Here is a 7,207-nt window from a genome sequence, read left to right on the forward strand (position 1 = left end):
ATAAAAAAATTCCAGCTTCCAACCAAAGAAACCAATATGAATCCTAAGAAACTCTACCTGAGATGTGAGATGACCATCAGAGGGATCGATCAATGAATCAAATCTCACTTCTGAGTTAACCCGACGGGTGGGGCACCGAGTAGACTCGCTTGCTGCAACTCGAGCTCATAGAGCTGCTGTTCATGGTCCATCTCGATGATGAGTGGCAAAAAGAGGATGAGGAACATCGTGCTGACGATCCAAACAGCCTTTCCGGTGCTCTTCACCAGGCGTTTGGTCACGTAGGCTGCGTCCGACGTCGCTTGTTTGCTGTGGTGTACAATCAACGACCGCAAGACGGCGGTCGAAACCCTAGATACGATCCCTTCGCCATCGCTGATGAGAGAGAATCGTTTGCCCCCTGAGGTGCCATGAAAGAGAGAGAGAAAGGGTTAGGGCATTGTAGATCTTCGACTTGAGAGAGAGCAGAGATGTATATACTTAATAGACAAAAACTACATCGTTTATGAAGGGCATTTACTATTAGCGAATCATGGACGGTAAATTTACCGTCCCCAAAAGCTTTTTCAATTTTTTTTTTATTACAAAAAATTCACATTACCATAAAATCACTTGGTGCCATATTCCCCGCGAGCAGATTTATTTGGGAGAATTTTTTTTGGGCTTTAGAGACGGACCTATGAACTGTGCCCAAAAAGTAGTGTCTTTAGGGACAGTTTACCATCCCAAAAAGCTATTTCTGATATTTTTTTTTATTAAAAAAAAATATAATTTCACTAAATATGGCGCTAAATTTTGGCGCCACTGGCTTATTTCATTTTTTTTGGTCTTTTAGGGACGGAAAGGTTATGACTGTCCCCAAAAGGGGTCTTTTAGGGACGAAACTTTTAGGACTGTCCCTAAAAGGGGTCTTTTAGGGATAGTTTTTTTATTATCCCTAAAGGACTGTCACCAATACCTTTAATTCTTGTAGTGCATCATTTCAGTAGCATGTATATTTTACACCCAAAAATTTTCTGGACCTACTTGTGTGGTGGATATAAATATATATATATATATATATATATATATATATATATATATATATATATATATTTGTTTTATATATACAGTGATAATTGATGAATGAGAAACATGTCATTGTACATGAGTATTTTAAATAGATTATTAAATACATAATGTACGTGATTTATTTATTTTAGGAATTTGAAGTTCTAGAATAATTTGTGAGTTTAGAAATTTAATCTAATATTATTAGACATGCAAATAACTTGTTGTTTTATACCTAAAGATACATACATGACGGAGAGTCGATTTTAGATTGATTCAATTATGATCTTTAAGTCCGAAAAATAAAATAATATGTTTTATTTTTTATATAAAATAAAAATATATTTTCTATGAAATTTCGGACTATTAAGTTTTTGAGATCGAAGGTGCTTAAACTTCAATCGACAATTATGAGTATGTGTGTATAATGTTAAATAGGTAAATTAATGATTAATTAGTTACTAGCTAATTTAATATTCATATTATGTGAGGGTTAGTAGTTACCAAAGTGACCTAATCATAATGGTCGATGAATATTAATTTTAGTAGTAAATATAACTTAATGATGAATTAATCTCTGTCTAATTTAATATTCATATTGTGTGAAGATTGGTAGTTACCAAAGTGACCCAATCATAATGATTGATGAATATTAATTTTTGTACTAGACATAATTAATCATAAATTAGTTACTATCTAATTTAATATTCATATTATGTAAAGGTTGGTAGCTACCAAAGTGGCCCAACCATAATGGTTGATGAATATTAATTTTAGTAGTAAACATAATTGTAATATTTCATGAATTACGATGCTTATGATTTATTGTGATATTCATGAATATTGACTTTATTTAATTATAAGAAATAATTCCTCAAAGGGAATTAATTTTCAAATGATTAAATAAAAATTAAGGGGTTGTATGTATTTTTAATTAGGTAAATATAGGATATCCAAAGGTAACTTATTTGTTTAATTAAATAATACATCACCAATAAAAGTATACATATAAATACATGTAAGCATCATTATTAGTATTTTATAGTTGCCACCCAAAGGGGTACTATAGTTATACATTGTATTTATATTTTTAAGTTATATATACGTGTTGTTAACTCAAAGCATTATTGTTGTGAATATTTTATCTTATTATGTTTGTTTTATTATATCTCTTAATGCGTATGCTACATCTGTTCTGATTCTCAATAGGACTAACTTCTCATAATGAAATGAGTAAGTTGAGTTCCAAAATTTAGGTATGTTAAATTAAAATTTAGCATTTTAAATTGAGAAACCTACTGTTATTACTGAGAAAAACAGTGAGGAAGAAAAGATTTTCCATAAAGTTTGAGAGAGATCGAACAGATTAAGCATTATAGTTATGCGACTAATTGTTTCTCATATTGATAGTACTAAGGAATATTTTGACTAGAAGAATGTTTTCATATTGTAGATAAATATCTAAAACGAAAATTATTAATTTATATCATTACTATGCATTTTTGTTGGTACTCTTACCATGTAGGGTTATGTTCTTAAGATGACTAATGTTGCTACTAAATTGAGAACCTTATGGATAATTGTGGATGAGAATTTTCTCATTCAATTTATTCTTAATTTCTTGTCCACTAAGTATGGGTCATTTCGAATTAAGACAAGTGGAAATGAATGAATTGACCATTATGTTAATTTAGGAGGAGATAAGGCTTAAGTAGCAAGGTAATCATTATGTTCATCTGATGACTCAAGAAGCTAGAAAGAAATTTGGGAATAAGCCTGAAAGAGCATTAAGTGAGCAAACCCCAAAATTAAAAGATTTAGGTCAATCTACTAAAAGAAATGAATGTAATAATGAAAAAGTGTTATTAATGTATTGAACACTTTTAGAAAGATTATATGAAATATAAAGATTATATGAAATATAAAGAATGATTCGAAAAATAATGGTAAGTTTTTGACTTTTATATATTTCGAATTACTTATTGAAATTCTTTCTAATATATGATAGGTTGATTTAAGTAGTAATGTTTATGTTTCTAATAGATACAAGAATTTTTTATGGCCTAAACCACAAATTCAAATAAGAATTTCTTATTTATGATAATTGGGAAAAAGTTCTGTTGAAACCATTATGACGCTATGTTTAATGTTAGATAATGGATTTTATTTAAATTATTTTAAATTATTTATGTTTATTCAATTTCCCATCATTTGATTTTATTTCAAAACTTTATGTTAATTGTTTTTTATTTAAATTTGGTAATGATATTTATTCAAGAAATTATAATTTGTGAGTTATGGTATTATTGTTGATGATTTCTGTAAATTCAAACTTGATGGTTTATTTATTAAAAAACTTTTTGATCTTGCATCATAATGTTAGAATTAAGCATAACTCAATTAATAGAAAATTTATCTTTCTTGTGGCATAAAAGACTAGGTCAATATATAATGAAATGTTAGGAAAATTAGTAAAGGATGTGATTCTTCTGAATCTAAACTTTATTGATTTTGGTGTGTGTGTAGATTATATTAAGGGTAAACAAACTAAATACACAAAGAAATGAGTCACAATAAGTATATAACTTCTTGAAATTATTCTTATAAACATTTGTAGACCTTTTGATGTTCCATCTTTTGGAGGAGAAAAATATTTTATCGCCTTTATAGTTGATTTTTCACATTATGGATATATCTATTTGTTATATGAAAAATCTCAAGAAGTGGGTACTCTTAAAGTATATATAAATGAGGTTGAAAAATAAATAGATGGAAAAGTGAAAATCATAAGGTCATATAGAGGTGGTAAATATTATGAAAAATATGATGAAACGGGTTAAAACTCTAATCGATTATTAAACTCCTTGAAATATATGGCATTTGTGCTCAATACACTTTGCTATACATGCCACAGCAGAAGTGTGTAGCTGTAAGGCGTAATTGTACTCTTATAGAATTGGTTAGGAGTATGTTAAGTAATTCCTCATTACCCATAATGTTGTGGATGTTAAATAATCTAAAGGGTATAAGTTTTACTATCCTAAACATAGTACGATAATTATTGAAACCGGTAATGTTAGATTCATTGAGAATGGTGAAATCAATGGGAGTAATAAAAATAAGAATTTGATCATTCCAGAAGTTAGGGTACAAATATCTTTACCCATAACTTATAAGGAAATAATTGTTCCTTCAGTTGTTGAACCGTATAATAACGAAAAGCAATTGAATGATCAACAACTCCATAATGAGATTGTCACCAATGAAAAGATTGTAGAATAATCACAGAGGAGTAACATTAAGAAGATCTAAAAAAGAAAGGAGATCTGATATTCTGGATGACTGTGTGATATAACTGCAATAATCTGATTTTGATATATAGTGAGATATATACGGATCCGGTTACATATTCACAAGTTATTAACAGTAATGATTTTACTAAATGGATTAGTGTCATGAATAAAGAGATTATAAAGAAACCTTCTCTCTAGTATTTAAGAAGGAATCTTTTAAAATATCATGGCATTAGTAACTTATTTTTAGAGTTACATCAAATGGATGTGAATACAATTTTCATGAGTAGGAGTTTATAAGAGGAAGTCCATATAAAACAACTTGAAGGCTTCACATTAGAGGGTAAAGAATTCATGGTCTGTAAACTTAAGATATCAATATATGGACTTAAACAAGCTTACCGACAATGATATATTAAGTTAAATGAAACCATTATTTCTTTTGGTTTTAAGGAAAACACTGTTGATCGGTGTATAAACTAGAAGGTTAGTGGGAGTAAGTTTAAATTCTATATATATTGATGATATTTTGTTAGCTAGTAGTGATCTTAGTTTATTATATGAAACTAAAAGTTATTTCTAAGAACTTTGAAATGAAAGATATGAATGAGGCATCTTACGTGATAGGAATAGATCACGTAAATATTTAGGATTATCTCAGAAAGCATATATTGAAAAAGTTCTAGAAAGATTTGGTATGGAACATTATTAAACCAGTATTGTTCCATACATAAAAGGGGATAAATTCAGCCTAGTGCAATCCCAAAGAATGAGTTAGCTAGAAGGTAAAGAAACGAAAAATATTCCTTATGCGTATATTGTGGAGTTTGATGTATATACAAGTTGGTATTGGGATAAAAGATTATATGCTCACATTTAGGAAGACATTTTTAATTGGTTATTTGTTTCTTTTAGCTGGAAGAACAATATTATGAAAAAGTATAAAATAATTTTTTATTACTTTGTCTATTATAAATTTTTAATTTGTAGCATGCTTTGAGACTACAATTTATTATTTTATAATTTATTTCAGGATTTGGAGTTATGGGTACCATTTTGAGATTGCTGAAAATTTATGCTGCAATTGTTGATCTTCTTGTATGAAAAATGATAAATATTCTAATGTTGAAATACTTTATCATTAAAGAAGATGTTTAGAAACAACGAATGTTTATTGAATATATAAGCACACAACTTATAATTGCAATCCATTAACGAATGGACTACCACCCAAGACATTTATGAAACATGTTAAAAGAATTGGTCTTGAATGTAGTCAATAATGATTATTTTTTTAACTGTGGATTGCTTAACAATGCTTATATATATTTGACATTTTGCGCTCATTAAATATGTTTCTGATATTTCCTATTAGTTAATGTACATGTACGTATTGCTTTAATAAGTGGTAATTGGAATAGTCTTGGAAAAGACATTATTGTTAGATCATTATTGATACTTCTCATTTATAGACTATGTTGAATAAATTACTAGTGTTGTGGTACATGGAAGGGACTGTGCCATTTAAGGACATATAACCGCTATGACTCGCATTAGTAGTTTATTTACCATGTTATTTATGATAACCAACTTAATACCTTAATTTGATTTATGATGCACACTAATGACTATTTTACTAAACTACTACAGAAGTTATCATATGTGCCAAGTGGGAGAATGTAAGATTATTTATTTAATTGTAGCCAACATGACTTGGACACGTGACATATTACTTGGTGGCTAAGTAAATAGATATCAATTAATATTATTTATTTATGGTTAACTTATAATTACCTTTTTGGTAATTACTTATTGGAGAAGTGTTTTCCTTTCTTATTCCTTACTTTGATGGAAAGTAGAATTATGTTACTAAAAGGAAAACTGGTCCTCTCTCTACCTTTATAAAAGTGCATATACTCCATCAATTATGTACAATTAATGATACAACACGTAAAAGTTTTATGTGTGCAAAAGGTCAAGAGAGAGAAACCAGTTTCCACCTTTGCCTGTCAGAGTTGCAGATTAGTTCATGGTTAAAGGATCTAGACGTTGGATTTAATCTCAACAAGGTTTGATATCATGAATCGAGGTATTTATATCTAACCATTTATTTATGCATTATAGAAATGTAAAAATCATGAAGTTCTAAGATCTTAGGATTTATGTAAATATTGTGATTAATGATTTGCACGAATAATTATAGTTTACATAGAAAACATAGAAAAACTATTTTCTCAGTGCGGTACTTGACCCTACTGTTACCGGTTTAGAGTTTTTGCGTCACTCTAACCACATAGGCGGGGGCATCACACTATGCTGCCAATATTTTCTCTTCAGTTAATTTTGTTTACATTCTTCCCCATTGACTGAATTGGATGCTGTTGTGTTTTCATTGGTCGTGTTCCGATCTTATATATATATATATATAAGAACAACAATGATGTCATTCATATAATATATTTACAATTTACATTCAAGATGAAATATTTAAATAATATACTATATTGCAATACTGCAACACCATTAAATTAAAAATTCAATAATTTTACATAATTGTTGCATTGTCAATTTAAAATTAAATTAATTATTTAAACATGTTGCATTATTATTATTATTATTATTTATTATTTTAGAATAAAAAAGGGAGAGGATGTCATCCCAGTTACCATCCTTTTCATGTATAATATTTTTAAATTACACGACCAAAAGTGTTTGATTACCCGAATTACAAGTGTTAGTTGTGTAGGGCACATCTCACTAAGAGTTGGCCTTAGTTTGACTTATTTTATGCTGTAGTACTCTGGCCAGAACTTTCTTTGAATTATTGGGATGTAGATGTGCATGCAGAAAAAGTCCTGTATAAA

This window comes from Cornus florida, unplaced genomic scaffold, assembly GCF_030987335.1.
Source record: "Cornus florida cultivar Cherokee Brave unplaced genomic scaffold, ASM3098733v1 CherokeeBrave_3.0.0_Hap2_Chr08, whole genome shotgun sequence".
Lineage (NCBI taxonomy): Eukaryota > Viridiplantae > Streptophyta > Magnoliopsida > Cornales > Cornaceae > Cornus > Cornus florida.